Here is a 12,096-nt window from a genome sequence, read left to right as displayed (position 1 = left end):
GAAAACGAAATTCATAAGGTCAAGCTCTACTTGCACGATCTAGATTGCAAAGGACGTGAAACTTTCTAAAATGTCCATAGCCTCTAAGATATACAAGTGGTCGAAAACACACGTATAAGTTAGACTCCATAAGACACGGCTCCATATACTCCCTAAGACATATTAAGCCTAGGGCTCTGATACAAAGTTTGTCACACCCCAAAATGGGTTGCAACGTGACCGGCAACCCAGTGCCCACAAACTTGCACCGAGCGAACCATTATGACATAATTAAATAACTCTCTTCACGATCAAAGTACATCAAAACATAAAGTATACATAAGTAGAAATGTCATTCGCTATGCCATATGAGTACCCACTGCCCAAAATGATACAAAGTCTCTATGGAGCCTTTATGACGCTACGAATGAAATAATAAAGTTATGGGGTCATCCCGCACTGTACAAAAGTATACACCTGAAATAGAGTGATCCACGAGTGCAAAAGTGGACCCACCAAAAGTAGAAAGCTGCAGGAACTCTAACCCGCACGTGGACCGTCCTGCACCTGACCGCCTGCTAAACCTGACATCATTTAAAACAAATGATGCTTGAGTATTGGAATACTCAGATATGCGTCATAGCCGCCACTCGTGGTGGGGTAAGAGTTATACAGTATAAATGAAGGAAATAACAAGTGCATGAAAGACAAATCAAATAAACAATATATAATTCACTAGAGTATATAATGAAACACCAGTTACTTTATAACATATTTAAGATTTTTAAAACATCTCAAGTGCCATGGTTCTGATGCATATGTCAAGTCTCAAAATCATATGTGATGTATACACTCGGGACGCTATCCGTGAGGCCTGACGTACTCTCCCCGCCAGATAGGCTATGATACACTGGCGTACAGAACCCACGGGCCCAATCATCCCCTCGATCGGGTGAGCAATGATACCACAGGTCTGGTCATCCCCTCGACCGGATGAGCAAATAAATATCAAAGTCCTTATCATTGTTCATATCTATTTCATTTATCAAACTAGAGTAAATCAAATCGATTCAAGTATTAGAGTAGCTTTTAAAACATAAAAATAACTAGAAGCTCGACATACCTTGAAGTCTCCTTAATTAAGCTAAGATTCGTTCCAACCGTTTCAAATGGTTCTAACAACTTCAATCTACATAAACGAACTCGTATTCATCAACAACGTATCACAACTACGCCAATTAACCAACTAAGTATCCAACACTAAATTTTCAACAATTCAATATTCATGTGATGTTTTGGTTAATCACCCTAATTAATTCCATCAATCGTGTTGATACATTCATTTGAGCCGTGTAATTCTACCATTTAAACCTATAGACACTATTCTTCATCTCTTTCACTAATTTCATGCCCTTTACTAGCAAGCTAGGGTTTTGTATTTAAGGTCACTCCAACTATAACCAACTCAAATAATACCTTTCACCACCATAGATACTCATAAAGAACTCATATTTATAATTCATAAGTGTAGAAATTACCTCCTTGACGAAAATCCCAAAAACCAACGTTAGGGATTTTGAAGGTACTTTATTTTCTTGTAGAAATCTACCCAATCCAAGAATATAATGGTGTTAATATGAGTATTAAACTAACTCCAACTAGTAAAAAGTCTTGAACCAAACTTACCTTGAGGAGTCATATGGTCGAGAGCTTCCAACCACTACGTCTATGCTTGGCTTTTAAAGTTAAGAGTATTGGTTACGGGGAATTTTATGAATTGATTTGCCTTTGGACCCCACTCATTAAAATATTATAAGTAACAACTATTTGATCCAATTGATATGGAAAGTCATCTAATTCCCTGAACATTTTGGTCCTTGTCCCTTTTTTTTTGCCCACGGTCAGGTCCTCTTTCTTCCTTCTTTTTAATTCTTGTTTTTTTATTTTTTTTTATTTTTTATAAATCAATCTTCCACTCTAAACATAACTTGATATACATACTCAGTTCATGTACTTCCAAACCATATTACAGAAGTATTACATGCCCGAAAATAATTATTTACACTTGTTGTCATTGTTGGTTCAAAAGCGAATATTTCCTATAGTCGTTAATGCACGTAAAGTGCTAAACTTAAATCGAAATTTTCAGGAACGCTACATGACATCTCTTAACTTAACTTTTCTCAATAACATTTCCTTGGGACATTGCCACATAACTCACTGGGGATGCGATTCCATTTGTTGTTGTCTCAACATACATGTAAAGTCAGTCCACCAATCATTTACGGTCAGACCTTGTTTCTTTTTTTTGTCTTACTTCTTATCCTTTTGCTCAAATGATTTCATTCAAAGTACAATAGTCATAATCATATTCCAGAATACCATTGACTTCTCTTTAGTTAAACTATAACTTAAGGCTCAACGTCAATCATCCCTACACTTCTCCGATTAGTTCACACTATCATAGGATTATCCTCTGCTATCTCAATATAGTAGTAACAGGGTAATATGTGTTCCTTTTAGAATCCTTTGGAGAGATGTTGTGCGTAAAGTCACTCTTTATTCATAAGATACTTTACTCAATAAATAATCCCATATCCTTCATCGTAATCTAATTAGTCATACATCACACATACTGGACATTCGTCACTTATCGTTCTTTTGTTTTGTTGATCAATCTTATCTCCTTTTTCATTATCATGGTCTGAATCTCTTCCTTTCTGCATCTCTCACTTTCCTTCATATTAGTAATAACAAACTCCTATAGTGTAACAATTCAGGTAAGTTCCAGGATAAATAACCTGAACTATAACCGTAACACAAATTTGATAAGATCAACCAATTACCAGGCAAAGAGCTTTAGTAAACATATCCCTTTCGATCTATTACCTCGAGGTGTCTCTAAGGTCAATAGGGCTAGCTCATAGTGACTTTAAAGTTTCCCCGCTATTAATCATCGAGTGAAATCTAACTTAATAATCTGAATCGGTATTACATGCATAGGCCTATACATATATATCAAGTTCATTTCATACCTCAATCTTCCAAAAAATATAAAAGGGCTAGTCAAATTCTTCTGACTTGTGAACTCTTCTTGAATGTTTATGTCTTTAATTCTCCTTGGCACATAAAGCTTCTTTTTACCCCAAGCACATCGTTTTCCCTTCGCATGTTTCTTATCCTATTTTGACCTAAACATCGTTCCTTCCAGCTTAATACATACTTGCTACATTTATCCCGCAATTGACTACTAACTTCATCTCCAATCACTCGCAACTAGGCCCTTTTTTTCTTCTTATCATAATCCTACTCAAAGGTTTCCACAATTTCTCTTAGATTCCTGGGAAATTTTGGCAGGGTTTCCTCTATAAATATAACAATCCCAAACTTGTATACAACCCAGAAAATACATCTCATGCCTTAAAAGGCCACATATAAAAACACATATGATTTACAACCCAACCACACAGGGTTGGTTACTAATAAAGAATGCAATAGAATGAGACTCATCTCATAATCGTATCTAAGCACCCTTTTCTAGAATTCCATTTATCCCTTCTAGACATTTCATCAATCAACTCTCTTCACGGAGGTTTACGTACTCGTAAATCATACTTTCCTCTTATCTTGTTTTCCTTTAACACCTTATAAGTGAATCTGGATTTACTACTACAATTAATACTCATATTACATGGCTTACTTGTAATATTCCAAAATGACTGAACGATAAACTGAAATTCCTTATATAAGCACTGACGTCCTGAAGTTCCAACAACGGAAACCCTTACCTTGGCCCCACTCAAGAACTCTGATCCGGTACAATTCGGTCCAATGGGAGTTGGGGGAGCTCTTCTACAGGTTGTTCTGTGACACCCACACCGTCTACAAATGTACCAATTATACTGAATCTCCCAGACTTACCACTGTTCTCATTTGACCCTCGTTCTACGGATACCGTCACTCTGGGATTACATAAATGGTCACCTCCCAATACTTGTCTATCCCTTACCTGTTCAGTGGGTTCCTCCTGGACCTCAGACGGATCTGTCTCAATGGAGGACATGACTTTCGATAGATCTGTCTCGATAGAGGGCACATTCTCTGATGGGTCTATATTATAAGAATGGCTAACTCTGGAAACCCCTGAACTATCAGCCTTCTTTACCATAGAAGCCATCTCACAACTACAAAACAATTAACGTTAGGGTTGACAATATTATATCCTGTGACTTAGCTCTATCTTACGATCTAGGATAGAAAGGAAGGTAACCGTCCTAAATTCCCTGCAGCCTCCTGTTTATAAGTGTGGCGTGCAATACACCCATAAACAAGACTCTACTAGACACGACTTGTAGACAACCCTAGGACAGAATTGCCCTGATAACATTTTTGTCACGACCCAAACTGGAGGACCATGACTGGCACCTGACCATACTGGTTAGGCAAAAGACCTGACATGCATCTGTAACATCAATATAAACATAGGGGGGCCCATAAGGCCATCATATGACTCTCGATAAGCTCATAAGGAACATACGTGTATCAACTAATCTGAAAGACTCATCTGTATGAATATTCTTACTGCATAAGACAATAAGGCTATCATAACCACCTGTGACAACATATGAAACCATAAGTCTGGACTTCATCTAACAATACATAATTGTCTACAAGCCTCTACTAGAAAACATAACTCAACATACCGGGACAGGGCCCCGCCATACCCATACATATGTGCATATATATATATATATATATATATGACCATACTGACTCATGGCATAAGCTCATCCGCTGAGCTGACATTCTAATAAATAGATCACCAACCTGTATCTCAAAACCTGCGGACATGAAACGCGGCCCCCTCAAGCAATAGGGAAGTCAGTACGAATAATGTACCGAGTATGTAAGGCATGAAAACAGTATATACATAAGAATCATGAAAGGAATCTAAGATATGAGAGTCAATCTATATGTCTGAATGTATTTGTGTGACTGTATATTGGAAAGTATTTGTATAACTCTATATAAGTAAAAGTGCCTCTGAGGGCGTATGATATGCATGCTTTTTTTCAAAAATCTTATACATATATCATAGTATAACTGTTAGTGTTGTGGAACGTACAGCCCGATCCATAAATGTTAATGCTGCGGAACATGCAGTCCGATCCATAAATGTTAGTGCTACGGAACGTGCAGTCCGATCCATATATCATATCATCCCGTGTCCGGGGTAACTTTGTAACGTACCCACTGCAGTGGTGTGCACATCTACGTGTCATACCCGACCGACTATAGCACGGCTCGGTGTGAGAAATATATATATATATAACTATTGCATGAAAAACTCGTAAAATATCACTCTGAACTCCGGAACTACAGACATAAACTATGTTCGAACATACATACAAAGCCAAAAATATGAGTATCTCTAAAGCATCTAGGAATAGAAGTATTTGGAACTTGATCGTTTACTTCTTTCGTTCGTATCATAAAGATCATGCCAAAATGAAAGAAAAGGATAGCGTTAACATACCTCAAGTCACCAATATGTACCAACAACGAACTCTTCGTAACGCTTTCGCCTATCCTATCACAAGGGAATGCGGACATGAACTTAGATGACGCTAGCATATTATGTGTCTCAAATGATAATTCGATTCTAAAACGAAACGAACAGCACCTCCTTACTTTCTCTTAACTGCCACACAATCAGCAACCAACAACAACAACAAGGACTTCAATTTACTCCTTACTAAACTCAATCCATCAAGATACTTGAGTATACACCAAAATAGTTCGATATACTCTTCATATACAATTCTTATACCCTTTCTTTCTTCGTAAATAGGTAGCATATAGTAACAACATAACAACAACATCAACTATTATCCATTTGAAAGATAATTCCATCAATAACTCAATAATAACATGGTCCAAGACAGTCCACACGATAACAACAACAAATTATACGATTCCCCGCTATTAATTCCGTATTTCTCACCTCACACTTTAGCTATAGCTTAGATGAAATTAAACACATCTAGGAGAGGGGAATTGTTACCTTACATGCTAATAGTTACTATTCTTCCACCTTACTTCACTTCAAAGAAATCTCCGATTTGTTATTATCTGGAGGAAACCCACGCGTTTTGCTTCTGTACAAGCGGACATCTCCACCTCCATATGTTGCTGCGCATATCTTTCTAAAGGGAACTTTCCTAATTTAGGCTGACAAGAATAAACATTGGCAAAAATGTTGCTGGAACATATGTATATATCCAAGTGATAAATGTAGTTATAGACTATTAAGTGGACTGTGGGGTCCAATCCCTTTTTCCACCACTTTGACATCATGACATGTAGACTCATAGATGTCATCATTAGAAAGCTACTTAGTGTCTTGCTACCATGGTGCCATGTGGCCATTAACCTTCATACAACTTTATACAATAATTCATATCTCTCCCATGAAATTCTCATATTTAACTAATTATACCCATAATTAATTCCTAAATCTCAATTCACTTAAATAACAATCATTTTTCAATACACTTTATATACTCATTATCATGATCATGTGATATAACACTAGTGCATAGCCTCTATATACATACACCAAATATTATTTTCAATCACCTTCGTCACACCTGTTAAGTTCTTAATTATTTCTGGACCTCAAACTTTTATACACCGATCTCTTTATTTGCATACTTGAATATGACAAAAATTCCATACGATCCCTATAACATATTCAACATCCAAAACTTTGACAAAACTTATTTGCTCCTATTCTTTTAACCTTCATGACACTATACTTATCACTTGTTAAACATAGCATAAATACTTATAACCTCAAAATAATCTTGTCCTTTAAGCCTATATCAATTAACTTACAACAAATCCAACGTACAAAAGTACGGGATGTAAAAAATACGTTGGGGCCACCCATGCAGAGGAGGAGGTCGATAAACCCATGCCAGCAGTCTACAAAATGATTGCTTTCACCATGCTGAGAAGTGGTTTCAAAACAAGAAAGGGTTTAGGAAGGGACCTCGAAGGGATAACAGAGACTGTGCCAATCCCAAAAGAAAATTACCACTTTGTCTAGGGTATGCTCCCAGCGAAGTTGAGCTCCAGCTAAGTTGAGCTCACAAAGGCTATTAAGAGAGAACCCAGAACAAGGAATTTACCTCATCCAATTAAGGTCCGTACCAATCATTTCCCAGAAAGATGTCGATGCTGAATGAAGAAGAAACTGATTGGGGTCTCGAGTCGCTGTTCCAAGAAGAGGGATACTACGCTATTATTGAAAAAACTCAGGAGATGCTCACCACACGCATGAAGCCAGGAGATCGCCTGAGAAATTAGACATCTACCGCCCTCTTAGCTCCTCGGTAGAGAGATGGATTTTCTTTAAAAACCTTTTGCTAAAAGCGGCAACATCGACTAAGGCCCGAATGATCGCCTTTGCTAAATTACTTCGTGATGTTTAAAAATGGAAATGGTCCGACATTGTTCCGAACCAGGACCACAGTTTGTAATCAATCACTCTTGAATTAATGAAAAGCCTCGATCTACATAAACTGCTACCTTTACCAGATAATAATAAAGAAAATTTTCTAACTAACTACACGTAATGAACAATAATAAACCTAAGTTTACTTTTCCTCACCTTTTCAGTAGTAACCATAATAAAATAACCGAAAATGTCATGACGTGTCGTGAAACGAATGACGAAAACAACCAACAGGAATACGAGGAGCATGATGAATCGACCATGATGCCAGAGGGACTGGTAGAAGAATTGGAAGAATTAGAAGATAAGAAGAAGCTGAATATGGATGAAACTAGGGTGATCAACCTCAGTGACGAAGAGAATGTTAAGGAGACACGAATCAGTGCTCACTTAAGAGCTCCACAGAAAGAAGAGCTCATAGCTCTGTTAGACAAATATGTGGACGTCTTCGCCTGGTCATACGCGAATATGCTAGGACTAAGCACTGAAATACTGGCCTACATATTGCCCATCAAGGAGGGTTTTGCCCCAGTCAAATAGAAGATGCGAACATTTAAGCAAGACATGAGTATCAGGATAAATGACGAAGTGGAGAAACAAATCAAGTCTGGAATAGTGGAGGTGACATCCTACCCTACTTGGGTGGCCAACATAGTGCCAGTACCCAAGAAGGACGGAAAGATTCGAATCTGTGTGGACTACCGAGATCTCAACCGGGCCAGTCCGAAGGATAACTTTCCTCTCCCAAACATCCACATTCTAATAGATAATTATGCCAAACATGAGCTGCAGTCATTCGTGGACTATTTCTCCAGGTACCATCAAATACTCATGAGCGAAGAAGACACTGAAAAGACAGCCTTTATTACCCCTTGGAAAGTTTACCATTACAAGGTAATGCCGTTCGGCCTCAAAAATGCCGGCGCCATGTACATAAGAGTTATGACTACCCTGTTCCATGATATGATGCATCGAGAGATTGAAGTATATGTGGACGATGTCATCATAAAACCAAGGGAAAGCTTGGAGCATACAGTGCACTTGCGTAAGTTCTTTGACAGACTTCGCAAATTCAATATGAGGTTGAACCCTGCAAAGTGCGCATTTGGAGGGCCTCCAGGCCAGTTGCTAGGATTCATAGTCAGTCATAGGGGTATCGAACTAGATCCCACGAAATTAAAGCAATTTAGGAGTTACCGCCTCCCAACACAAAGAAAGAACTCATGAGCTTCTTGGGAAGGACAAACTACCTTGAACGGTTCACAGCCTAGTCAACTATGATTATAGAGCCAATCCTTAAGTTACTCAAGAAAGACGCTCCCACAAATCTAGTTGGATCCGTTCGAAGAAGAAGGGAAGATAGACTTGGAAGAAGATGATTTCGGAATTCCCAAGTCTTTTGTACTACCTGATGACTCGGACGCCACAAAATCAATGGTGGAAGAGCTTGAACAAGTTATTTTGTTCCTCTATCTACCAGACAGAAAGTTATACCTAGGCACGGGGTTAACCTCGGAGCTCAGGAGTAAACTAATCAAATTTCTTCAAGCTAATACCGATTGTTTTGCATGGTCTCACTTAGATATAACAGGTATTCCGCCCGAGGTCACCACTCATAGGCTGAACCTTGATTAGAAGTTCACTCCGGTAAAGCAGAAGCAGAGACTAATGGTCGAGGTAACAAAGTTATTGAAAATAGGGTCCATCCGGGAGGATAAATACCCGGATTGGCTAGCTAACGTAGTAGTTGTGCCCAAAAAGGGTAACAAATTTAGAATGTGTGTAGACTACAAAGATTTGAACAAAGCATGCCCGAAGGATTCCTTTCCTTTGCCTAATATCGATTGCATGATTGATGCGACGGCTGGTCATGTAATATTGAGCTTTCTTGACGCTTACTCCGGGTATAACCAAATCCGGATGAACTCAAAAGATCAGGAAAAGACTTATTTCATAACTAAATATGGGACTTACTATTATAATGTAATGTCATTCGGATTAAAAAATGCCGGTGCTACCTATCAACGCCTAGTTAACAAAATGTTCGAAAAATAAGTAGGTAAAACAATGGAAGTTTATATTGATGACATACTAGTTAAGTTCCTGGAAACAGAGGACCATTTGAAGCATTTGCAGGAAACCTTCGATATATTGCACAAATATAATATGAAGCTGAACCCAGAGAAATGCGCCTTCGGAGTAGGTTCGAGTAAGTTCTTAGGCTTCATGGTATCAAATCGAGGGATCGAAATTAACCTAGATAAGATCAAGGCCATTGATGATATCCGGGTAGTCGAGGATATGAAAGGCATGCAGAGATTGATCGGAAGGATTGCAGCCACAGCAGATTCATCTCTCAATTTTCGGATAAAAGCCACCGTTTCTTCTTATTGCTCAAAAAGAAAAATGACTTCGTATGGACACCGAAATGTCAGTTGGCCCTAGAATAATTGAAAAAGTACTTACCGAGCCCGCCTCTGTTGCACACCCCGAAGGCGGACGATCATCTATACTTGTATTTGGCAGTATCCAAAGTCGCAGTGAGTGGGGTGCTGGTCTGAGAGGAAAAAGGTATGCAATTTTCAATTTATTATGTTAGCAGCACTTTGGGGGAGGCGGAGAAACGTTATCCCCACCTAGAAAAATTAGCTCTAGCTTTATTAAGTGCATCTAGAAAGTTAACGCCCTATTTTAAATGTCACTCTATATGCGTAGTAACGACATATCCATTTAAAAATGTTATGCACAAGACGGAGTTATCCGGTAGATTAGCAAAATGGGCAGTCGAGTTCAGCGGGTATGACTTTCAATACAAACCCCGAACGGCCATAAAATCTTAGATCTTGGCAGATTTCGTAGCAAATTTCACCCCCGCAATGGTGCTCGAGGTAGAGAAAGAACTTATATTACCTCGGGTAAAACCTCAAGGATCTGGACCCTGTACACGTCATCCAACGTGAAAGGGTTCGGACTAGGGATTGTACTTAAAGCCCATGCGGGTAATATTATCCGGCAGTCTATAAGAAATGTAAAATTGACTAATAATGAAGCCGAGTATGAGGCTATGATTGCAGGTTTGAAATTAGCCAGGAGCTTAGGGGCATAGATCATCGAAGAAAAATGTGAATCACTCTTGATTGTGAATCAAGTAAATGGGGTCTTCGATGTAAAAAATAATAGGATGCAAAAATACTCGAAAAAATTCAGGAGGTTTTATGCCGATTCAAAGAATAGACTATGCAACATGTGCTGAGGGAACAAAATACCAAAGCAGATGCATTAGCTAACTTGGGCTCTTCGACAGGAATGGAGGAATTTAACTCAGGGACGGTGGTCCAATTGATGAGCTCCGCGGTTGAGAGCAGCCACACTGAAGTCAACATGGAAAGTTTAATTTGGGACTAGCGGAATAAGTATATAGACTACCTGGCCGAGGGGAAGTTACCAGTAGATCCTAAGGAATCACAAGCTCTTAGAACCAAGGCGGCAAGATATAGCTTAATCGAAGGAAAACTATACCGACGTTCATTTTATGGTCCTTTAGCCAGGTGTCTGGGGCCCGGAGAGACGGACTATACAATGCTCGAGGTCTACAAAAGGACCTGTGGTAATCATTCCGGAGCTGAGTTATTGGTTCGGAAGCTGATTCGAGCCGGTTATTACTAGGATCTATGGAAGAAGACATAAAAAATTTTGTTCGGAGAAGTTATTGACGTCAGAGGCACACCCCGACGATCTATCAACCAGGGAAATTTCTCCAACTGGTATTATCCCTACGGCCATTCATGAAATGGGAAATTAATATAGTTGGCCCCCTACCCTGGGCACCCGGTAAGGCTCGTTTCCTTTTATTTATTTATGATTATTTTTCTAAATGGGTTGAAGTACAGGCTTTCGAAAAGCTACGGGAAAAAGAGGTCATCAACTTCATATGAGGCCACATCATTGGCCAGTTTGGCATCCCGACTGAGATCACATATGACAATGGCCACAATTCATAGGCAACAAATTCAATAATGTTACACCTCGAAAAATTTTTCGTTAACGTACAGTGAGTAGACTAACGAAGGGTATGATGTATACGATGTTTTGATAAGTAAGAAATAGCATTTGATGACCCTAAACGAGATTTCAAAGACATTTAAGGTAAGGAAAGAAAGTTGTTAAGGAAAACAAGTCATATGTTGTGTGTCGAACAAGATTTACGAGCATCGAATTAATGAGAGTCTCATGATGCTTTGAGGAAGAGTTATAACATCCCTTAGATTGGTATTGAGGTATTAAACAAGTGTCAAGAAGGTTCCATAAGGATTGGAGATCAAACGAGTCAACAAGAATGATTTCGGAACCCTTTGGGCATTATACGAACATATCTTTAGCGTATAAATTATAATCGGGCCGTATGTACGTTTGTATAATCAGCCCGAATGGAAAGTCTCTCTGGACCAAATCTACGGCCAGACATACGGTCAAGATAAATTATATGGACCGTATGTTGGTCCGTAGATTCCGATCTTTAGACAGGTTTAAATCGATAAAAGGACCTCTCTCGTTTCATTTTATTTCATTTCTCTCTCCACAAGTCAAGAAACCTCTAG

General features: G+C 38.8%; 1 long non-coding RNA gene across 1 annotated transcript; it reads right to left on the bottom strand.

The window, feature by feature from the left end:
• Positions 1-300: 300 nt before the first annotated feature.
• Positions 301-1,380, bottom strand: LOC132058327 (uncharacterized). The gene is made up of 2 exons (XR_009415245.1): positions 1,103-1,380; positions 301-563 (listed from the first exon to the last, which is right to left on the bottom strand). It is a non-coding gene; the product is annotated as an uncharacterized LOC132058327 (long non-coding RNA).
• Positions 1,381-12,096: the final 10,716 nt, after the last annotated feature.

The sequence above is a fragment of the Lycium ferocissimum genome, chromosome 5 (assembly GCF_029784015.1).
Source record: "Lycium ferocissimum isolate CSIRO_LF1 chromosome 5, AGI_CSIRO_Lferr_CH_V1, whole genome shotgun sequence".
NCBI classification, from domain to species: Eukaryota; Viridiplantae; Streptophyta; class Magnoliopsida; order Solanales; family Solanaceae; genus Lycium; species Lycium ferocissimum.
This window is presented reverse-complemented; position numbering and strand designations above follow the sequence as displayed.